General features: G+C 40.5%; 1 long non-coding RNA gene across 5 annotated transcripts; it reads right to left on the reverse strand.

Moving 5' to 3' along the window:
* Window positions 1–1,697: 1,697 nt before the first annotated feature.
* LOC143420282 (uncharacterized) lies at window positions 1,698–5,934 on the reverse strand. 5 transcript variants are annotated; one of them, XR_013100100.1, is made up of 6 exons: window positions 5,318–5,933; window positions 3,606–4,587; window positions 2,995–3,120; window positions 2,619–2,743; window positions 2,392–2,513; window positions 1,698–2,249 (listed from the first exon to the last, which is right to left on the reverse strand). It is a non-coding gene; the product is annotated as an uncharacterized LOC143420282 (long non-coding RNA). The 5 variants fall into 5 exon arrangements; XR_013100101.1 differs by having other exon boundaries at window positions 2,705–2,743; window positions 5,318–5,932; XR_013100103.1 differs by having other exon boundaries at window positions 2,392–2,743; window positions 3,606–4,601; window positions 5,318–5,934.
* Window positions 5,935–25,433: the final 19,499 nt, after the last annotated feature.

Consider the following 25,433-nt stretch of genomic DNA (forward strand, 5'->3'; position numbering starts at 1 on the left):
AATGTCTTTATTTTGTTTTGTTTTACATGTATTCACCTTTAAAATGCACTATTAGTGTGCAATTTGGGTTATTGTGTTGTATATGTGTATAAATGGTACTGAGGCAATAAAGGTCCCAGTTATTCACTTCCAAGCCAACTCCTTTTGTGAGTCTCCAAAACAAAACCTCCTCCTGAACCTAGAAAGATGTCTAGGGTCTCTATTTGAAGTGAGAGTGTACTGGTCCTGAGTAGAGGCGCTACATAACCTTAAAGTATCTGATATAGGATAGAAAAATGAAGCAACCAGAGATTTAATGATGAAGACTCTGGGTTCTGTAGTTCACGTTTTACAGTCCTGAATGACTCTTTGCATATGATTCATTGAAGAGGAGTTTAGAATGCACTTTACATTTAGACTGTTGCTGTTTCATTTTTTACATTGTTGCCGTGTTATGTCATGAATAAGGTTCACCTGCTGGGGGTTTGATGGATCAGCTGGACAATACAGTCAAAGACAGACTTCATTCATCATATGCAAGAATCCTAGTTGGATTTTTGTTGTCACTCATGTTTTTGAACCAAATATTGAAAACAATTCTGACAGACTGGATACCTGGTCAGGGTGTACGTTACCTTGTACTCAAGCATCCCAGAACAGAGCCCTGCCCCACCATGAGCCTGGGTGGATATGTGGTTATAATATAAAAGGACCGATACTGAATATGAATATTTCATGAAAATTGAATTATAATACAAATTAGTAATAAGGGTTTCTCTGCGCCCTTATCTACCCCATACTCAAAGAGCTGCGGGCAGAGAGGGTGACAGGCGAGGATGGCACTGAAGAGAAGATGCTGGGTTTCTGGAGTCTCCTGGTCCTGTCAGTATTAGTAGGATGCATCTGCTGTCTTCTCGTGGATGCTCACCTACCTTGACTCGTTCCAGCGTGGTATGGATTTCCCAACACTGCGGACAGTGGCCCACGTCAGAGACGTTTAATATTGATTACATATGTCTGAATTGCTAACCCTAACCCTAGCTCAACAGACCACAATGCCCTGGACTGTCAGTATTATTACATGCTGTGAACATAAGTAGCTTTGATCACAGTTTATGTTGTAAAAGAGAAGGAATATTGGAAAGAAAGATCAACATTGTGATATTATTTCTTCCACACTGACCAGAAACATGCTTGTCAGACTCTCACAGCAAAGGATCAGACTCACTGTGCATGACAGCTCGGGCCAATGATGTCTGTTAGATTGTCAGTTGTTTAGTGCTTCTGTACAGTTAGGGTCACCGTCTCTATTTCAGAATAATTAATATGCAGAAAACACTAAAAGTTGATTGTCTTCCAATATTTTAGCATAATTAAAAAACTTTGACTTTGTAAGTACATATTATTAGTTCTAATGCCAGTATAAGTCTTCATAACTCCTGCTTTGAAATACTGAACTTTAAAATTGACCTGATGAAAGATAATTCACAGTGGCACTCTGTCAGGATCATTCTGACTGTAAGATCACTGTATTAATCTGAATCCTTCTGAAATGTGCTGTGAATGAATGCTGATGCAACTCACTGTGGGAAAGCTGTTAATAAAAGGAATCTGTGACACATGCAACACATTCACAGAGGAAGAGGACACAAAGGGAGGACACGCAGAGGCTGTGTTAAAGTCAGAAATCCAAATCTTTATTAAAAAACAGGCGGCGGTTACAAACAGGCAGACAAGCAGTCCATCAAACAGTCTACAGGGTCAAACATACAGAGAATTCAAACAGCAGTAAAAAATAACTGGACACTGAAAAACATAAAGCAATGTGTGACGCAATAGAAGGAAGCAGCGCAGTATATTCACTGAATTATCATCAATTACAAAAGAGAAAAAGGACGATTTCTAAGGATCATTTTCTTAAATGCAGTTAGAGTGTGGCTGGTAAAGATGGAAACATACAGAATGTAAACTGTGTGAGTTTGGTGAACTTTGTTAGTAACAAATGAGGTAAAAAAAACAAAACAGACAAAACACAGAAAGAGGCTCTCAGTATTCATTAATAATTAGAAAGAAAAATTCTGGTCGTGGATTTTTACAGTCTTAGTTCCGCTCGCTGTCATCATTATAATCATCATGATCAATGGCGAGGTCCTGAGGTGGGTGGGGCTGTCTCTGGTGATGTCACCATGAAGGAACAGCATCTGGCACGTGTTGGTGAAACATCCCAGTACACTGGTGTAGTTTCCTCTCCAGCTGTTTGACATGTGACACTTGAACATTAAGGGGAAGAAGAAGAAACAGTGTTAGGTCAGGTGACCACTTGGTTTCTAAAGTAACTGACAGGAAGTAACCAGGCCGTTAGAAATGGATGGCATGTGTTTAGAGTTACTGTAGTTGGGTAACTCTACTTACCAAAAGCAGCAGCACACAGATGAAGGATCAGATGCTGAATGTTGCAGGAACATGCTCATGTGTGGTGGTTATTCAGTGCTGCTCCGGCAGGTTAGACAGTCCAAGACTGATATGCTGCCCATCTGAGAGTTTGAAAACACACATGCAAAGATTTATTTTGTATTACAGTCAAAGTTGGATGTTCATTTTTGTCCTTTAAAAATGTTTGTGTATTTGAAAGCACTAACATTTAAGGATGACTCTAATCGTCTCTCTCTAAGAGTGTCTCCTTTAAAGGGGAGACAAGTGTATCCACTGATCCACGTCACTTTACCTGGATGATGACTCCTCTCTCCCTCACTCAGAAACACTCCTAATATAACCAAGCAAATAAATAATATTGAAGATTTACTTACATCATTACAAAAACATCAAAAACATCTCCCTTTGATTCTATTTTTCCATTCCTGCTGAACATCAGGCAACAAATATCTCAATAAATCACAGTAAAATGTAAAGCACATGTTTTCTCTGCTTTGTCTAACCTCTGCAGAGCCTCTATCAAGAAAAACATAACTGTAAGCATAAAACAAATATACATTCATAACACGTCACTGGACAAACCTCGGTCAGTTGATTTCCTCTGTGCAGTGCAGACGAGCATCAGTCAGTGAGTGACTCTGCTGGTTCTTCTGAGGAAACACCACCGTCTCTCCACACCGTCACCATCTGTGAGCACAAACTGCTGCTCTGCCAGCATGTAGGAATCACATATCACCCACACAAGGGTGAAGAAACATCAGAGCTCAACTTTGGATACTTTAGATCTAAACAGATCAAAGCAACTCTTAGTTTCAACAATCAGTGAAAAGACAAACAATGATACCAAACTGATTCTGTATGAATACAATATGGTATTTTCAATACAGCTGTCAAATTAATTTATTAAAACTAATACAGATATATGTATATTTTTTTGATAAATTAGTTTGCTAAATTATAAGAATATATTTTTATTTTTTTTTCATTTAACAATTGCAACTGAAAGAAATTAAATATTGAACAAAAATATATTGTCACATTCTGAGCATGCTCAGCACGCTGACAGACTTGAAGTTGCTACAGATTTTAAGAAGTGATAATTATAGGGAAGAAACTTCTCTTTTTCATCCGTTTAATCAAACATTTGATGCCTCAGCTGTCTCAGTCTATAGCGTTCTGCAACTACAACTAACCTGAAGCTTGGATTTGGCTGCAGGTGCCCCTGTACATCCTTCTCAGCAGCACACATGTGGGTACCATTTAATCACACTTCTTCCTGAGCTTTGCTTCATCACAAGACCAAAGGTGGCATCCTGTGTCACAGTCTTATCATCATCCAGAAGAAACATTTGAAGAAACATCATGGAAAAGAAACATTTACGCGCCTCCTGGTTTTGTTTTCTGATCCTGCAAAAAGACTGAGGACAACAAAGCCCAGAGAACACGAGATACACAATATCCAACATGGAATTTTTGAAATAAAGTCTGCAACACAGAAAGAGCTGTGATCAAGCTATTTATTACTGCGCCAACACACATCAAACATCACAGTTCAGTCATGTCAGCGCTGCCACAGAAGTTGTGCTCCTCCTCCTTTATGCATTCCAAGGAAGAGGGAGGAAGTTACAAACTGATCCTACCACACTTCAACGGATCAATGGTTAAGCTGTTTTGTGCCCTTGGCCTTATCAGCACCTGTAAAGGGAGTTGTTTTCTCAAACTGCTGACGCTGAAGTAAGTTCATCTAGTTTTAGAAACTTTCACTGAACAGTCTATAACAGTGTCACAACTAAGCATATGCATAAGCACTTAAATACTTAAAATGAGAATAACAGAACATTTCTATTACAGAGGCTAGAGCCTGTCCCAGTAGTCACAGGTAGAGCACACCTGGACAGGTCACCAGTCTGTCAGAGGACTAACACAGAGACAGACATCAGAGTAACAAATCTATTTAAAATTAATGTAAGTTTGCTGCAGCTGTATGTATGAACATGTGTTTCTGTGCTCACAGTCCACCTCTCAGGAACCTGCAGTTCACTTTTAGTCTACTTTAAACAGACCTCACAAAAGGCTGATGTGGCTGGATCAGTAGTCTGATTTAAGTACGATACCTTTGGCCAGGGATTACTCTGGTGCATCGCTTCACTGCAGTCTTACGTATTTTCCCCACACCTGAATAAAAAATACTGATATATACAAATAACAGCTTCAGCTGATGCAGCCTGACTCAATCCTAGATGTTCAGCACACAGAGACACAGAGGTGCCGTTTAAAGTTTAGTGTTAACCTGAGTCACTGATCATTTGCAGTATTACAGAGTCTGGCAGTCTTTGCATGATGTCCACGTCACTGTAAGTTTCTAGCTGACTCTCAGGTGTGACAGGTGTGCCAGCAGGAAAGAGTAATAATAACCTGCATCCTGAGGTTTGTCATGCAGGATTAAAGGAGCCAGGCTTTGTTCACACAGCTAGGATTGTATTTTACACTGACCCTGGGTCAGTATAAGTATCATACAGTTTAAACGAAGCACTGAAACTTGCACATATTTATTATAGATGCACTGAAGCTAACCGAGATATTTGCTGTCAATCTGTGGCTGCGATTAAACACTTTACTGAAAACTTTATTAACTGGTAACTTCGTCAGTCATGACAGAAGCTAATATTTCTGTGCTAACATCGTTTAACCAGTAACAGCTTTCCTCCAATATAAGCTAACGTTTACACCGTAACTTTAAGCTAGCACCATAAAGACGGTAAAACACGTAATAATATCTACAAATGCATCTTAAAGCTGTTATAGTAGCACTCGGTGTATTACTAACATAACCACATTAACATTACTGACACTCGCTGACTTTTAATAGTCATTCTATAAATGCTGTCCGTTTAAATGGTCTTACCTGTACACACTGCATATCCACCGGATTCCAGCCAGAGTGGATTCTGGAGTCTTCCCACGCTCCTGTTAGTGATCCTCCATCTGGATGGATGAGAACAACCTTCTGAACAATCTAGCAGGAGATGGCCCATATCTATGGGACTGGTTTGTGCTAATAACGCTAATGTATGGACTGATAACAGCCGAAGCGGGTGAATAAAGTCACCCAGTCGCTAGCTGTGCCATTACCCAGCATACATCACTCCCTCCGTAAATGCAATAAACGATACAAAAGTATCGTTCTACCTGTTTTTCAGGTAGTTGTTTACATTATATAATTTATTGTGTTCTGTATACGTCACTACAATGTGATTTGGAAAATGTCTAAATATACCGACAACAGGCACTTCCCGGCAATCTCTTCAATCGGAGGACCCTTCACGTCAATTCCCGACGCGAGAGGGGTACCCTGCGCGTCCATAAGTGCAGCAGAGGGAGCCTGACCATGCGTCACACGTTTGACGAGTTGGGAGTGAGAACGTGTTGGTGATGTTGTTTTACATTGTAGGAGCTACAATTGCTGGTACCATCAGAAGACACCTGTTGAGTGTGTTTTATGTCTTCTGCAGGTACGTGAGCTTGTTAACAGTCATTTTGTCTGTAAAGCACAAGCAAGTGAAAATGTAATGCGCTATTGTTAATTTGTCCACTAGAGGGAAATGTTTAGTCGGTGATGCTTCTGTTATCCTGTTATTTTGTTTTACACGATTGTGAAATGTATTTTATTAGTCATAAGGTTTCTTTTTGTATACAAGTTCAGTGTGACAGACTGTAAAATGGGAGAAATTATTATTTTCCATCTTTTCCTTATTAAAAAGTTAATTGTAAGTCTGTCAACACAGCGCGCGTTTGCACTGTGAGGGAGCTACAATTGCTGGTACCATCAGAAGACACCTGTTGAGTGTGTTTTATGTCTTCTGCAGGAATAAATCGTGAAAAGCCAATCCTTCTGAGCGTCTGTGATTTTTGAAGAGCTGGAAGTGTTACACTGGCTCCTCTCATTCACCCAAACAAAGCTCTGAAAAATTAGGATACACATTACAGATAACTTCTTTATATTAGTCTTGCTGCTAATGCTGTAAAAGTTGAAACAATTAATTTGTTCTAAGGTAAGAAAATATATAACTCCTTGGTTAAGGACATTTAAACAATACAGAGAAAATGTATTGTGTTCAACTAGTGTTCTCCTCTAGACACATAGCTGTGATATAAAGGATTGGCATAACTCACATTAAGCTTCAATAGCATTTTGAACCCCACCTTGTTTTTTAGCAGCTAAAAGTGGCCATGAGCAGCACATGTCAGAAACCTCCGATGAAGTAGTGAGGCCACGTTAAGTAAGAAAACTCATCATTTTGAAAATGAAGTTGAAATTTGGAAATTCAAGTCTAAATATTATTTTAAGAATAAATTCAAAATAATATTTTCACAACAAACTCTAAATGTGGAGATTTTTTTTTTTGTCAAAATAGCCTTAATGTCAAACTTTTGACTTTAATCCCAAAATTAAGAAAATCATTTTTTTTTCATGATGTGGACTTAATACTCTGTTGTATAGAAACAGATATCTGCTAATTAGTATGAAGAGAGTAATGAAATACTAGAATGTTATCCACGAAAACTGAAACACAAGCAACATGTCTTGCTGTGTATTAGAGGTCATTCAGACCACATCAGAATTGCCATCAAACTGCCCCAAAAGGCACCAACAACATAAGCACCACTGAAACTTTCACCTCAGTGTACACTGTTTTTCTGTGTTGGTACATAATTGAGAGGCTCCACCTTGAGCATGTAGTAGGTTCTCATGCTATCTGCTAGTAGTTCCAGACTGCTAGTGTGCTAACTGTCCGTTGCATGTCCGCCCATATCAGCTGGAATCCATAAAATGTAGGACTGTAGTAGTAGTGCAGCCATGTCTCTGTTAGCAGCATTTTGCTACATTCCTGGTAATCCATCTGATGACAGGCAACCGCCGCTAGTAACAGGCTGCCGCTAGTAACAGGCGTAACAGGCTGCCGCTAGTAACAGGCTGGTGTTAGTAACAGGCTGGTGTTAGTAACAGGCTGTTGCTAGTAACAGGCTGTTGCTAGTAACAGGCTGCCGCTAGTAACAGGCTGTTGCTAGTAACAGGCTGCCGCTAGTAACAGGCTGTTGCTAGTAACAGGCTGTTGCTAGTAACAGGCTGCCGATAGGAACAGGCTGCCGCTAGTAACAAGCTACCGCTTGTGCGGCGCCGGATGTATAATTTGTCATGATTCAATTTTAAGAATGAGCCTGGGCAAGAGGTTCCAGGTCAAAAACCACCGCTGACCAAAAAGAACAGAAAAGCTTGTCTCACATTTGAATCAACATTTTGATGATCCTCAAGACTTTGGGAACAATATTCTGAGGACTAATGAGACACAAGTTGAAGTTTGAAAGTGGAAGGTTTGCATCCTGTTGAAGCTGGTGTGAAACTAGCAGAGTTTCATAAAAATGTGCATCATACTAACAGACAAACATGGAGGTGTTAGGGTGATGGTATGGAGCTGCTTTGCTGCTCCCAGGACCTGGACAACTGGTAATAACTGACAGAACCATGAATTCCACTCAGGCAGAATGGACAGCCATCAGCTTGTGCCCTGAAACTCAAATGCACTTGGATTATGCAGCAGGACAGTAAATTAAAAAACATAACAAGTCAAGCTCTGAATGGCTCAAAAACAAAGGTTTCAGAATGGCCTTGTGAAAGTCCAGACTGAAATCCAATGGAGATGCTTTGGCATGACCACAGAAAGGTCCTTCATTCTTTCATTAGAACCATTCAGCACACTTGTTTTAATTCTTGAATAAAAGAATGAGCTCTGTCACAGCAGAGTGAAAGACTGACTGCAGTCATCACAAACCTTTGCCCACAGTGCTGTCAAACGTGGCAGAACCAGTTAACAGGTTTAGGGGGCAATTTGGTGGACCTGTAGTTCCACTGATTTAATGTGTGATGTGATTACACATAGAATCATCCTCAGAGTAACCTTCATAACAGGAATACTCATTGATGTCTACATGACTACACTCAGTCAGTCTATGCTTTGTAGGATATACGTTATGACTTCCTCCAGGCAGGCTGCACCATGCAGGTTGACAGCATATCTGCTAGAGGCTCCTGGCTAGATGCTGTGTCCACAAATGAAATAACACAGAAATTCAGGTCCCTGATTAACACGCTTCATGTTGTTATCACCTTTTTAAAGATCCCTATAAGTCAGGAGAAGGAGCCCAATGAATGCTTGCTCCACTGTAGGTATATGTACAGGCATTCTGGACATTTCTGTGATGAGTAGGGCAGGGTTCACGTCTTTTGATTGCATGTGGTATGGCATCGTAATTTGATGTCTTGTAGAAAGGGTCAGTAACACATTTTTAAATTGTTAGTGTGTCTCACAACTTAAAAAATCTGTCTTTCACCTCAAAATGCATTTTCCATACTCCAACCAACGGCCCATATTTTTCTATTAGTGCAGATTAGTGCTCCAAAAATCATATTAGGATCACCATCACTAGAGCCTTCATCATTGTTGAGTTCTGGGACATCAGAGTGGTCAGCAGTCTGACTATGATGACTTTCCAAGACTTAAAATTAGTTACAGAACAAGATTAATGTCTCCTGCCTTTGTGCTTTAGAAATGTATTGTATATATTAGTGCCAAAGTCACATCCATTAAAAACACAAAATGCATCTTTGTGTCTCTTCAAGTGATTTCCTATATGCTGCTAATAGTCCTTCTGAGTCGGGCAAAAAGCAGTGCAAGCCAAACACTTAAACGCAGCGATCACTTCAGGCCTCTCTTCAGCTGCATGGTATCTGGACAAATGTGTGCAAGGGCTCCTTGTGTTTTCAGGACAACTGCCATACAGACATGTCTGGTGCTGTCCACGACCAAATGTTGTGTGTTGTAATCTGCAATGACATAGTAGCAAAAAACGTTTTGCATATGTTACACTGCCATCTTATTCACCAGATCCTTCAAATGTAAGAGCATGGGTGTCTGTACACATTTAATGTTGAGATTATAGAAAAGAAGAAAAAATCCAAATAATAAGCAATTCTTTCTACTTGTTACTTTTACAAAAACAAATAAGTTAGATTAAGTGGGCTCAACTTGGTAATTTTCTGCTGATTCAATTTCAAAACTACTAGTTTAACCCTTTCAAGCCGGTCGGAGCGCTCTGTAGCACTGCAACCACGTAAGCTAGCGCAATAATTTTTTTTGCACATGAAACCGGAGGAGTTGTACTTACATCTTATGCCATCAGCTTGTCCTAGGTCACGGTTTCCTTCCACATATAGCTTTGCAAAAACTGCATAAAAAGCACTTGCAGGAACAAAAACATAATATTCCAGAAACAGCTTTGCCGATCCGATCAGCTGTTTGTAACACTTCCTACATCCATCAGCACGAACTATCGCATGTCCGGCATGACCTGCCCGAAACCGGAAGTGACGTCATTTTGCGGAAATGTAGTTTTTTTTTACCATCAGGGCCTCATGAGCCTATACTGGTGTTTTTAAAAGTTATGTTTGACTTTATGACTTTCTGTGTTGTTTCTGGGATGCTTAGGACTCATATTGCACTGCTGGAAATAGTTTATTTTGATGCACATGCAGTTTTTTTTGCAAATTTGCATTATAATATTTATTTTTGTTTTCCTGCAGTATATAAAAATTGGTGTATTTCAAAAATAAAACTATGAAGACACTAAAAATAAATTTCCTGTGGTGTGAAAATGCTTTCAAACAACTTGATTTTATTACCAATTGCAAAAGAGAATAATGCAGCTGGGCTACAGGAGAGGCATTTGTTAGTTGGGCTGGTGGATGTGTGCTTGTAACTCTCAATACATGACAATTATCCCACACAAATGCATGTATGATCCCTGTGAATTGGATGGCATTGCCCACAGGGACACAATTAATCCTCAGCATTTCCATTCATCAGATGTAGGTGGAGGCTGTTCTCAGGGGATCGCGGCCCATCACTTCTAATGATATTTGAAAGGCTGTCGACCTGTTTCCCGACAAAATAAAACCCTCTCGTTTGCTCTTTCTCCCTCCATTAATGGCTTCTTATAAGGCCACGGGCCGGCGTGGAATGCCTCCCAAACATATTCAATTTCATCATAATTAAGAATAGATTATCTATCCAGCTAAACACAATTTATCATAATCATCATTGCAACCTTTTAGGGGTTTGTATAATCTGATGCAGGGACCCATAACTCCTTACGACACCACAATAATTTGTTTAGAGCCACATTTATTTGGTTTACCATCCTTTAATCAATAGCAGTAAATCTAAAGTCCATTTTGTTGCACATTTCTCCAGGGTGGGAAAAAAAGACGATTGCTGGGAAGAACCACCTTAGTCCAGGACCAGGAGGCACATCTCTCCTGAGTCTGAACGGGATCATATTAGTCTGTTAATTCTAAGCAGTGCACAATATCTACGGGGCATTGAGGGATTAAGATACACAGAGCAGTGATGGTTAGTCATAGCTGCTGATAATGAACTGATTCATTAAGATAAGAAGGAATGAAAGCTAGAAGGCAGCTGTTCCACAGCACTTGTACAACTTGTTCCCCATCGCAGTTATCACATAGACACAGTCACAGAAACAGCGATCTCATGGCGAACTGGCTTACTTGATGCTGACGGGCTATCTTGAAGCTGCTTAACACTCAGTGGATGGACGTGTGGAAGAGGGGTGTTTGCTGACCCACAGAGCTGAGGACACGTTACTGGATTACAAATTTGTAAAGTGGCTGTTTGTGATGGTAAAATGATCTTTTAGCTTAAATTTGCCAATAGTAATCAAACTCACAGCTTACTTACTGTGACTCTGGAGGGTTGTACCTGAGAGTACCGGAGGTGACAAAAATACAGTCATTGTCTACTTAAGTAGAAGTACAGATATAAGAACTTATTGATTGAACTGATTAAATTTCATCACTCAAAAAAGAAAAAGTACAGTACAGGTACAGAGAGTAAAATGTATCTCCTTTCTACATTTCTACCACCTATTTCTATGCAAAATTAACTAAACCAACAGAACACTAGCAGGAAAAAAAAAGAAAATAAAAGGAAAATACAAAATACTTCTATGTGCTGCTGCCTACGATGCAACATGTGACTAGTAGCAGAATTAAGTAGGGAAACAGTAAAGTGGGATTCAGCACATGGCGGGACTCTAATATCAGGCGCAGCTGGTCAGCACGAGGAAAAGATGTTTTCTTAATGTACAAGCTGTGATCAGCTGATCTGGGCTACTGCTGAGGTTTACTGATCTTTGTGGACGAGATGCAAGCAGATGTCTCGTGAGTTGTCCCAGCTATATTTGTATCCTCCACACTGACAGTAATACATGAAAGGCAGTAAACTGTTGGTATAGAGACTGGATGCAGTGAATGAGTCATAATGAGCATCATGAGCTTAAATATTAATTCATCTCTGCTACACAAAACTCTGACCATGAGCACCACAGACACTGTTCACCAGTCACACACTGGTCTTTACTTTAAATCATTACAGTACAGCAGAGGGTTTTCATGGAACCAATAGATAATACGGATAATCTACATGAGTTCATTTCACAATATGAAAAAACCTCCACAATGTCACAAGCACAGACCCAAAATCGGATTTAAAAACAAGAGCACTTTAGTTTAAGCTTTAAATATATTCTCTTCCTCCTCTCCTGCCCTGTCTTTCTTTTCTTTCACCATCTGTGAGTAAACTTGTCTCTCTTTCTTTTCATTCCTGACAGCAGATGGACCTTTAGTGTTTGTGTGTTTGCTGATGTTTGTTAAGCTGATAGAAATGCTGCATTTGAAATTACCTGCCAATTAAAAAATATTACTCGCTTTATGCACCGTCCTCTTCAATATCGCTAGCTGAATGCTACATCAGCTTTAATCTAACCGCTGACCCTGGTACTTGGTTTTGCTTCTTTAGTCTTTTTTATGCAAAATCCCCTGGTGATAATTACACAAACAGGATAGCCTTTCATGTGTTACTGTTTAGGGTAAAACCGGTTAAAGCCCCACAGTGGTGTCAAATAAATACTCCCTTAAAATCCTGTAAACCAAAGTAACAGGTCTGTTTTGAAAATTTAAGTAGTAGAAAGTATAGAGTTTTGATTTTACTTTTTACTTTTGCTGCCTACACTTTTGAACAAATAAAAAGAACAAATACCTGAAAATTCTATTTAAGCAGAGAACCAAAGCATTTGTGCTTTGTTGCTTCTCATCTCTGCAGTGAACCAGCTGCTAATGGATGAGACACATCTGGAATGGCCAACCAAAGGATTGGAGAAGTGCACTCATATGGTAACAAAGAGATGGAAGATAGTCAGAACTGACTGTACCAAAAGGCAACATTACAGACACTGAGGATAGCTACAAGTACCTTGGAATCCCTCAATCAAATGGGAATTATGAATAATCCACTAGGAAAGTTGCAACCATAAAATACTCTCAGAGAGTACAGCAAGTCCTGACTAGTCCTGATGGGAATATCAGGAAAAAGGAAAACGAGACACTTGATAAGTATCAAGGTCTAAGAGAGGAGATCCAGAAGATCTCCAGGGGGTGAAGACAATGATAAGAGCAGAAGTCCTCGCAGGCAGGACACCTGACCTTATAGGAGAAAGTGGAGAATTTTTTTATTTTCTTAAATAAGGAAATTGTTGTCCAAAATTTTGGCAATCGAGAAACAACAAACTGTTCTGACATGCATCAGTCTCACGTTCCTTTGCTCTAAGTATAGGGTTAGGATTAGCACATATGATGAGTTACATCTCGGAGGTTTAGGAAGTAGTATCCCCCGTATCTCCACATTTTTTCAGTAATTTTTTCCATCTTCTAATATTTGAAGTGAAAATGGAAACTACATACTGGAGCCTTTGAAGCATGTGCTTCAGCCAGGATTGTGAAGGTAATGATTGGCATGGTCGTGGGTGATGGATCCATGAGGGATGAATAAACTGATTGGTCGACTGAGCTATTGGACTTAAGTGTTTGTCTTCTAAAGACTAATAATACTTAATCAATATGCACAGTAAGTTGTGGTGCAGAAGGTGTTTGAGGAGACACTGATAACTCCAGGGACAAATGTGGGTGAAAGCCTTTGTAGAGGCCTTCTTTTTCAGGATCCTTCACTTCCCGTCTCCATACAGTGTTTAGACTGGTGTTGTCAGTATTTGCCCATCCCATCCTGTGGCTGGGCTCTGCAAGATCCACAGCCATCTAATTGCCTGTCACATGAAAAGCTTTGTCTTATGTCACTATGGATCAACTGGAGATCAATACTGTCAACAGACAGAGTGAGGTTTGTGTGTGTGTGTATATGTGTGTGTGTGTGTGTGTGTATGTGTGTGTGTGTGTGTGTGTGTGTGTGTGTGTGTGTGTGTGTGTGTGTGCGTGCTGGAGAGGGAAGACAGATGAGCCTGAATACCTGTGAGGAAAGAGAAGCCTTGAAGGATGCAGCAGCATTACTGTCATCTTGTCATGTTGTTGCTTTGCACAGGAGAGAGGGCTTACGCACACATGTGGATATGCACTGAATTTTTCAACACACAACACATTATAGCATTTGCAGCTGTGACACACTGTCTCACCACATTGTCACGTGCAGGGTTAAAGAGTGGGTGGACCCTAGCTGGAAAACCTCATTAAGTTTTAATTCCTTTCTGTATCCTATTTCTATAATAGGGAATTGATTTTTACTTAGTGCGCTGGACCAGAAATAATTCTGTTTGAAATCATTTTATTCTCTTCTTTGTCTTTGTGTGTGTGTGTGTGTGTGTGTGTGTGTGTGTGTGTGTGTGTGTGTGTGTGTGTGTGTGTGTGTGTGTCTTCCTGCTTTCGGCAAAGATGCTGACATTTTTCCTTAATCCATTTGGAGCATGTGTGTGTGTGTGTCATTCTTTCTGAGCACACGCTGTTTAGCTGTTTTAATGGATGCAGACTTGCTAATGTGTCCGTGGAGTACATCCTTTTAATATCTTCACAATTACAAGATATCAGGTGTTTCTTTGAAGAAGACAGCGTGCTATTATCAAATGATAACAGTCTGTAATTTGCTTCCCTTGATAATATCATGGTAACTTCCTCCTTTATTCAAACAGCAATTCATAATTACTCCTTAAGATGAATGCCTTTAGATGGTGTTGTCAGATAACATGGGATAATGACGCCAGCTTATTGATTGTCAGGGGTTGAAATTTGATCTCCACACATGATCCATGTTCTTCGCTGTCACAATTACATTAAATGGTAGACATTGTGTTTCAATTAGCAGTTTTAGATCTGCACAGATAAAAATTAAATCGTGGGTTCCTTCAGAGTCAATCCACATGCTCCTCCTTTGTCCTGTCATAAAGAATCACATTATAACCAACTATTCTCATGCAGATGACACAGTTGGACTTCACACTTGATGATGTGCAGCTGGGTCTTAGCTAATAGGTGCATGGACGACAGTAGCTGATTGACGTCTCAAAACTTTGTAGAACTTAACAGACACAAGACAGAAAAACTTGTTGGTCCAAAAAGACAGAGACAAAATATGTGCTCATATTCATCATCCATTTCTCTGAAACACAGTGAGCCAGTCAGGAACCTTGGCAGGTTTTGATCATCACGCCCAACCCAGTATCACAGCAAAGCGTGACGTACACATGCATGCAGAAGATGCAGTATTCTGCTGTAACAGCAGGGGGAGATATTGTATGAAATAAACATGAAAATAATCTCGAGAATGTGTTTAAGGAGACATTAATAACACATTTATATATAAATACATATTGGCCACCTAGCTTAATTGCCCCTGGGATGTCGTTCACACCTTCCTTGGTCACTAGCACTTGCTGGTACTCCGACATCTGCACGTACTGAAACTTCTAACTGGGTGTCCATCGAACGTGAAATAGACAAGGTGGACCGGTGCGTCAATCTTATGCTTTGCCATGATATCGGTTTCTCACATCAATAAGGTTTCTATCACTTAAAAACAGGTAAGGAAAGGTTAGAAAACTGCTGTCTCCAACTGACTCTGAGAAACTGGACATGCATTTATAGGCAGAGATGGGCAGTAACGCGTTACTAATCAGATTACTTTGTTCAAGTAACGAGTAAAGTAAGGGATTACTATTGCAAAAACGGTAATTAGATTACCGTTACTTTCCCGTAGGAACGCTGCGTTACTGCGTTACTAAAACCGTGATTTTTTTGCGAGAATGTCTCATGACAGTGACGTAAGCGAGTGCGACGTTCATGACAACAGCTGTGTGCAGATCAACAATGGATCATATATCGATTGTGGGAGAGAGTATGAGCGTGCAGCGTTTAAAGCGTGGAAGTACTGACCTTACTTTGAGTTTGATTCCATAAAAAGTGACAAAAACATTAGTGTCCGCTGTGCGTGGGAAGAAAACTTCTTTTTACAGCGAAAAAACCCCTAAACTTCCAACAAGCACCGAGTAGCTACGACGTAATGGGAAACTCACAGAGAAACTCGCGGATTCTTCCACTGACCGCGGCACACCTGCACCAGGGTAAACCTCCGCCTACCCCACTCCTGCTTTACAGGTGAAAATAGAGCAACAGGGCCGCTGAGTCTTTGACTTTATTTATTTTCTGCTGTGTTTTACTCGCATCTATTTGAAAGAGTGAGTGTAAACACACAAATATTTTATTTTATGTGCTGGAATGTGCAGAAAATAGGTTTAAATGTTAAACTAATTTCTTCCAGTCAGAGAATGTTGCATATAATTAAATTTTTGCTTGATGCATAAAGTTAAAAGATTAAAACCAATAAAACAAGTTAAAAAAAGAGACTTTTCCATTTGATTACATTTTGTATGATGGATCATGCAGAAAAAGTAGAATTGGGCTGAAAGATCTATCACTTTATCACCTCTTCAGGTTGTAAATCGTGTTTTTAAAAAGTAACTAAGTAACTAAGTAATTAATTACTTTTGAAAACAAGTAATCAGTAAAGTAACGGATTACTTTTTTGGGGAAGTAATCAGTAATTAGTTACTGATTACTTTTTTCAAGTAACTTGACCAACGCTGTTTATAGGTAGGTTAGTTTATTACATACAGTGTGTGAATGTGTGGGTGACTGATTGTGTAAAGTGCTTTGGGGTCCTTGGGGACTAGAAACGCTCTATACAAATACAGGCCATTTACCATTACAACAGCTTATCCAAAATGCAGCAGCAAGATAGGTACCGTATTTCCCGGACTACAAAGCGCACCTGAATATTAGCCGCACAAGCTAAAATCAGGGGAAAATCCTGTTTTGTACATACATTAGCCGCACCTGACTAAAAGCCGCAGGTGTTTCAATGTTGACTCATCATATGTAAGAGAATATGCACAAAGGGAATTGTCAGGAAAGAGATGGCTGTTTGGAGACACACCCCTTTTATTAATATTTTGAAAAACAAGTTATGGGTACATATTTGCACATGTAGTACATAACAGTAACCTACAGCACACCAGAACAATAGATTCAGCCTACCTTTTAGGCTCAGGTGCAGTGACACAGCTTTAACAAGAAGAAAAGTCAGTCATTCACCATCTTTCTCTTCTTCCTGCGCACTAAAACCACCAAAGTCCTCTCCTCCAGTGTCGGATACGAACAGGCTCAGGATGGCTTCGTCATCCACTCTCCGCTTCTCTCCTTCGTTGTCACTTTCAAAACCAAAGAAATCCTCGTTGTCAGAGTCGAACACCCTCAGAAGGGCCGTGGCGGTGTCCTCCTCTCCATCATGCAGCAGTCCAGCCCTTAGAAATCCGTTGGTGATCGTGGATGTTTTCACACTTTTCCACGCTGTCAGAATCCACCGGTGGAGTTGGGCATAACTTGCTTTTCGCAAGTTTATCGCCGCTCATCATCCACGCCTCCCGCTGAACGCGTAGCGCTACTTTGAAGTTTGTTTTTCGCGCTACTTCGTACGGCACTACGTTGCCTGGCGGACGGACACGTGACCAACATACCACTCTTGAACCCCGATCCTTCCGCCAGGCAACGTAGTGCCGTACAACAGCAGAACAAACAAAACAAATCCTCTTACGATATGACAACAATCATGGACAATCCATAGAAAAGCCGCACCCGACTAAAAGCCGCAGGGTTCAAAGCTGGTGCAAAAAGTAGCGGCTTATAGCCCGACAATTACGGTACATGGAAATTTGGCCACATTACACCAGTATTGAAGGGACTTCATTGGCAATCCACAATCCAGTCAGACCTTTCAGCTCATCAGGTTCACATTAAGAAATGTGGTTTTGTTTAATTTTGTTTTGTCTTGTTCTCATTTGCTGTTTTCACTGCTTTGTGACTTTTAAAAAAAGTTTTCTGTTATGTGTTAAGCACATTTTTATATACATAAGTACTATTTAAATAAAGTTGTCATTGTCACTGATCAACCACAAGATTAAAATTATTTGTGTAGGTCCTTCTTGTGCAATACAGACCCTGTCATGTTTGGTGATATCTGGCTCCTCCACCCAAAATGTTTTAATTTATGAACCATTTTCATATTTATCCAGTAGATAAATCTATGGTGTTCAACTGTGACACCCTCTCAGTGCATTTATGTTTTGGCTAAAAAAGGCATTTTTAACTGGTTTCTCAGTTCAGGTACAGAGGATTCATACATTTACTTATGATCCATATATTATGTATGTTTGAAGCAAAAAGGTTGGATTATTGTGTATTATTGTATGTTACACATTGAGACTTTAAGTATTAATCGAATTTTTCGAAGACATGGCGTCCAGAGACTGCGCGCCCAGACATCCCAGATGAGCCGTCACCAGTTTTAGTTTAACGTTGCCAGGTTAACAGTCATGTTGTTGGGGTACTACCCAGACTGGAAACATCACTGGCTCAAGCTGAGACTGCTGTGGCCTGATCATACATGCAGAGCCAGTACTGCTACACTGCATTATTGGTTTCATATATCAACACAAATCATTATATTAAAGAAGTATTTAAGTTATAATGGGAATTATAATATTTGGGATGAAAGCTGCGAACTGAATATAATGTAATGTATGTATATGTATGTGTGTGTGTGTACGTATGTACACACATCACTGTGTAGGAACAGAGCTGTACCAAAGACACTGAACTGTTAGCGGTTAGCGTCCAGCCATATCACCTGCCCAGGGATTTTTCACATTATTGTGCTGACTGTGAACATCCCACCCTCGGCCACGGCAGCCTGTGAGTACATCCACTCCACGGTCTCTCAGCTACAGATGGCACATCCACAGTCCCTCATCATTATCTCTGGGGACTTCAATCATGCCTCACTATCTGCCAGTCTCCCTAACCTCTCCCAGTATGTTGACTGCCATACAAGGCAACCCTGGACCTATTGTTTGCCAACACAAAGCAGGCTTACAGTGCATCACCCCTCCCCCCGCTTGGCCACTCAGACCACAACTTGGTCTTTCTCCACCCCACGTACACCCCATGGTGAAGAGGGGGTGACCCCAGAACTTAAGGCCCTGCTGAACAAGAAGAAAAAGGCTTTCAGGTCTGGAGACCAGGAGAAACTGAAGAGAGTGCAAAAGGATCTTCAATATAAGATCCGAGGTGGCAAGGAGCGCTTCGAGAAGAAGATGGAAACCAACTCCAACAGAATAATGTCCGAGACGTCTGGAGGAACATGAAAGACATCTCTGGACACTTCGAGGACAATAGAGGAGCCACAGTGTCTGCTGACCGGGGATGGGACAGCGACTTGAATCTGTTTTTCAACAGATTTGACAACGTTCCACTTATCACCTCTCCCACGCCCCAGGTTCCACCAGCCCCCCTGCATATCTTCAACCTGACTTCCTGTGTCAGTTCACCTACTGGTCAGGAATCAGGGTGGATGTCATCTACCTGGTACACCGATCCCTCCCTCACCGAGAGCAAGCAGCGAGCACTGTGATGATCATGTTTTTGACTTGTGCTTTCAACACAATCAATAATCAAAACTATGACCAACAGTAAAACTAAGACAAGTACTAAACAGAAAATGTCAAACCCTTAAACAGAATCTAAATCGACAGATTGTGAACTAAGAACTCAAAATGGCCCAGACCACTCACCCTGACATTTACTAGCCCAGACGGTGTGAAAGGTGCTTTCCTTGCTCTGTCTCCACAATGTAGTTCTAGCCCACTGATAATAAAGGGCTATTATGTTCTGTAAGTGACACAGTTTGATAAGACTTACCGTATGTGTATTAGAGTGGCACGGCTTACGGGTATGTCAAAGAAGATCACTGACGCAGTCAATCTTGATGGAGTTAAAGAGGCTTCCAGTTCCGCAGACGTTTACTCTGAGGGTATGAAAGCCTGCACCGACTGCAGCGCCTGTCTAGCGGCCTCCAACGGTCTCAGTTAGAAAGATGACTAATGGGCTCCAACCCTTCAACGTCATATTATCATCGATTGCGTTCATTTTGTGCTGTTGTATCAAATTCAATGTGATAATGATCCCTTGCTCTTAGTAAAAATCACATTTAATATTAAAATTGTCTTGGTTATTGTTATATATCATAACATCTTTTCCTTTTCAATAGTACAGTTTTAGCTTTCTTCAGCTCTGCTTTCTACACCTCACAAGCTTCTTGTCCAGTCTTAAACAAAACCAGCCACTCGTATCGTGACTGAACTCTTCCTAGGTGTCTGTATCCTCCTCTTTCTGGCTTCACCCTGCCCTCATCTGCTCCCTCAGCCTCCTCACGGCGTTCCAATTTTACCAGCCTGACTTTCTGAGTTCTACCTTCGGTGCAGAGAACCTTTCTCTGGGGATCCCAAAGCAATAATGCAGCGTCAGAGGCAAAGGCAATAATCAAATCTAATACGCTTGCTGATCTGACTTCCGTAACCCCGCTTATGCTTTAATTTATTAGACATGGGAGAGAGGAGGGATTGAGGAATTCAATGTGTGTCTGGCCCCTGAGATGCTTCCTGAAGATATATTGTTTATTGCTTTGGGTTTGTAACCTCCCACATGGCCCCAAATAAATAAAAAAGTGGCTTTCTGGGAGTATGTATTAGAGAGTACATAAGTTTCCACTGCACATTTCTCCAGTATTTAAATATTAAGAAAAAGAGGTAAGGAGATGGGTGTGAGATTGTCATGATGGATGCAGACGGAAGGACAGAATAAAAACCTCGAACATTTTCCTCATCCGAACAGAAAAGCTCATGGCAGAATTATTTATGAATGAATGCAATGGCAACCAAAATGTAGCGCCTCTACTCGGGACCAGTACAACTTCACTTCAAATAGAGACCCTAGACATCTAACTAGGTTTGGAAGGAGGCTTTGTTTTGGAGACTCACAAAAGGAGTGAATAACTGGGACCTTTATTGCCTCAGTACCATTCATAAACATACACCACACAATAAACCAAATTGCACACTAATATTGTATTTTGAAGGTGAATAGGTGTAAAACAGAATAAAATAATGATGGTGGCTCAAGAGTTGGCAGTTTGTCTTGTAATCGGAAGGTTGCCGGTTCGAGCCCCGGCTTGGACAGTCTTGGCCGTTGTGTCCTTGGGCAAGACACTTCACCCGTTGCCTACTGGTGGTGGTCAGAGGGCCCAGTGGCGCCAGTGTCTGGCGGCCTCGCATCTGTCAGTGCGCCCCAGGGTGGCTGTGGCTACAATGTAGCTTCATCACCAGTGTGTGAATGTGTGTGTGAATGGGTGGATGACTGAATGTGGTGTAAAGCGCTTTGGGGTCCATAGGTACTAAGTAAAGCACTATACAAATACAGGCCACTTACCAATAAAATAAAGACACTTAAATGAAAGACTTATACTGAATTGTATCAGAGCTCTTTTGAATGAATGAAACAGTCCCGTTGTGAAGATTTGAATTGTCCTTTAACCCTTTAAGACCTACCATAGAACCAAGGCTGCCAGAGCTTACCTTTATATTTTCACATGCTGTGCAGCCATTTTTGGGAGCATTTCGAGTTGCTATACATCAATACAACTGTTATTGCCCATATTTTAATAATATGTATGCATTAAGTCCATGGTAATTACATAAATTGCAAAAAAGTGCAATAAACATCAAAAAATGTTTGTTTTTTTTTTACATATATTTCTACTTAGAGAAATTTAACAGGTCTATTCCTCAAAACGTTAAATACAAATACAAAAACGTTGCAAAAAATAGTTTACAACAACAGGAAATTTATTTTGAGTGTCTTCATAGTTTTATATTTGAGATTTTTATATACCGCAGGAAAAATGAAAAATGAAAAACAGGTAATGGCGGACATGCGATAGTTTGCGCTGATGTCTGTTTCAATGTGGGAAGTCTTACGAACAGCTGATCGGATCGGCAAAGCGTGTTTCTGGAATATTATGTTTTTGTTCCTGCAAGTGTTTTTTATGCAGTTTTTGCAAAGCTATATGTGGAAGGAAACTGTGACCTAGGACAAGCTGATGGCATAAGATGTAAGTACAACTCCTCCAGTTTCATATGCAAAAAAAATTATTGCGCTAGCTTACGTGGTTCAAGTTCTACAGGGATTTAAAAATAGTTACGCAAAACGACTTTAAAGGGTTAAAGTTGTTGAAACCCAAACAAGTGTACTGCACGGGAATTGTCAGTGCGCAGACCCTATTATCTGGGTAGGAAAAGTAGTGCATAGTGTAACCACTGACTCATTTTAAATAGTTTAGGACAGCCAAACTACGGACCAGTTGCTAGGTTCGGCAGGGCTACAATAGAAAGCGAGGCAAATGCAGAATGAAATGGCTGGAGACAGGAATTTGAGCAGCAACAGTTATTATTTTGCACAAAAATGAAATAAACAAAGACACAAATTCCACATTGACAGTAGTAATGATAATAATAACAATAACAAGAATAAGAATAAGCCGGCAAAACAAAAATAGTCGTTTGAGCTCAATATTCAATTGTCTTTTTGTCTTTGGTCATTTGTCAAGTCAAAAACTCTTAATCTAGTTCTTTTTCTCTTTCGTTTGTGGTTTGTGTGTTACCACTTGGGAGTCTCCGTCGAGGAAGAAGAGTAAGTTCCTCTGCAAAGTTCAGTCTGGGCTCAGGCTCGCCATCTCCATCCGGAGAGAATCCATCGGAATCCAAAATCTTAGTTCCTTCCACACGAACAAGGAAAAAAACCAAAATGTTAGAAAATTCCACACGAGCTATCCGTGGCCTGTCTCATCTACTTCCACGTGCGAAAAGATCTAGCTCATGTGAAATGATGGTTCGGTGTGGTATTTCGGAAGACGGGGCTAAAACCACCTTCAACCAATGAAAAAGGCATTTACCCCTTGTGATCCGGCAACAGAAAAATAAAGTTTGCTAGAGGATCACACTTCCTTTTTTCCAAAATAAATGTTTCTTTTCAAAATAAAATAATGAAAATACATTTATACAAATAAAGCGAAAACAAGAAAAAATAATAAAGGCAGTTTTCTCTACCGGGTTACAATAGGGCTTATCTGAAATCCAAGGTTGGCTTGAATCAGTTTCTCAGGCAAATCCCACAATCCGATCGCATGGCTGGCCACACCATTTCACAATCATCCAGGATCTCATTCGGGCTGGGCTCGCCGTCAGTGGTTCTCCGGAATCCTTTCTATCAGTTCAACAAACCAATCTACACAAACAGTGCAGAACAATGAATTTCTTTTCCATCTTGCGTTCTTAACATGAGCTCATTAACTTCTTTTCCAAATGCATTAATAACAAATGACACTCTTTTTAGCTTTACCAAGTTACAAGAGTTACAGTAACTTGTTCGTACCAGTATCAACTGTTTTATCACAATTATATCACAACAAAGAACATCAGCAGCTTAAACAGTAACGTAAACAGTCATCGTTTGCAATGAAGGTGACATTCATCCTTAAGGCTTACAAGCAAATGTAACTTAACTCACACTGCAAATACTATTAAACTTGAAATATGCTCATTGCTATTAAGACCTAACCATTCTAATATAAACAGAGCTAGTGCATCTATCTGAATACCTCCCGATTGGGATATGGCTTCAGTGGGGTGGGATGGTAACAGCAATTAGCAGCTAGCATCGGACCTAGCATCGGCAGTAAAACATCTGTATCTCAAAACATTCAACACTTATAACACACTGTAAAGAAGAACAAGATAAGCAAAACAACACACCAGATTCTCATAGCTCCCGATTGTTTTTTTTCCAAAGTTTCTGAGCTGAATCGGCTAGTGAAATACATTATACAACTTAACAGGTAGCTAACAAAAGGCATGTGACTCATTTTCCAACACAAATAACTTGACAGATGTTATTCCCTTTCCGTTTTGAGTTCGGGGCGCCCCCTTGTGACAATAACAGGCTATAGTCTTAGATAACAAAAAGGGATTTTATACCCTGCATTTCGCATGGGTTACAAAAAGAAAACATGATGTTCCTCGGCCATACTCTCTAACTTGTATCCAAGTAAGGCCGGACATTAATGGGTTGGTTGCAGCTTCTCCTTAAGAGCTCTTTCACTCACTCATGTCACAGCTGTCTGCATAAATAATATGTTGATTATTATATTTGCTCTGTATATCAGAATGGAAGGAAAGAAGATTTAGATTAATCTCTGCATCAGCTTGTGATTAAATATTTATTAAATGTTCAGTCTATAGTTTACTGTAGTTTCTCCCTTTGCCTTATCTGACCTGTAAGTAATACAAAAAGGTTAGCAACAGTACTTAAATGCGTGTGTCAAATACTTTTCACTAGGTTTGAAATACCTCTCTGCAAAAAAGACAGCGTGCCTTCCGAACTATATAACAGATATTCATCCTCATACCAGCGATTCCTAAAGTGTGGTTTGCAGCCTTGTGCTGAGCTGTGAGAGCTAACTCACAACATATAATAGGTTACTGTGACAAAGTCGTGAACAAGTGTTCATTATTTTATATTTTGGTTCCAAAGTGATGTTCCTGTAATTTTTGTATAAAGTTGGCCTTCAGTGTTACCGGTCAGACCTCGGGGAAATCTGGACCGGCAGCAAGCGGCACACAGGCCGAGAGCACTGCGTAGCCAATTATTCAAAACTGGATTAACAGAGAGGATACTGACGTTAGTGTCCTGCTCAGGCCGGAGCCCATTCACTGCCATTCTTTCTCTCAACATTTACACAATACAAATGACACTAAACCATAAAATAACAGGTTTCATAAACAAAAATAAAGTAACAAAAAGCATTCTTTCAAAAACAAAAAGGGCAAACTCCAGCTTGACCTTTAGAAGAAGCGTCCATCGGTGGATGTGGCCACCACCTCTGGCTGGCGCTGTGAAGGGCCTACAGCATCATAGGTGGGACTACCTGTTCTGTGCTGTCAGGGAATGCGCTTTCTCTCATGGGGAGGTGGACCACATTGGGGACCATGCTCCCAGCTCCAGCTGCTGGGAGTGCTCCAGCTGGTCTGGACCTTTTGTGAGAAGCAGGAGGCAGCAAAGGCAAGGCAAGACTAAAGGGAATTTGATGAGGAGTCACTGCAAATTCTCTGAGAAAGTCAGCCAAATGATCCACGTAGGTCAGGTAAGCCAACACAATCCAGTTAAACTGGGACTGAATGTATTGTTTCTTGTCAGAGGTAAAGGAGGCCAATGAGCCCAAAAACCCTATAAAGGAACTCCTCAAAAACAGTAACTGGGCAGGAGCAAAGATCCAAATAGTTGGAATTTTCAGGGAAACATAGAACAAGGGAACACAGAACCATGAGGGATGAACACAACAATGAAGAGAAGGAGACAGACAATATACACTCACAGAATAAAGCAGGTGGCAGAATTCAAATATTCAGATCAAATATCATAAATATTTCAGTAGAAATTTTAAAATGGCAGAATACACAGGGACAGGTCATAGTCATGTGCATGATGACAGATTTGACTTTAGCAGGTTGCAGTGCAATACGTCTCTGTCAAACTTGGGGTCAGCAAACTGTGAGGAGGGCTGGCTGGTGTCCAGAGAGGCAGCGGCAGTTCTTGAAACACA

Source organism: Maylandia zebra, linkage group LG2 (genome assembly GCF_041146795.1).
Source record: "Maylandia zebra isolate NMK-2024a linkage group LG2, Mzebra_GT3a, whole genome shotgun sequence".
Classification (NCBI taxonomy): Eukaryota; Metazoa; Chordata; class Actinopteri; order Cichliformes; family Cichlidae; genus Maylandia; species Maylandia zebra.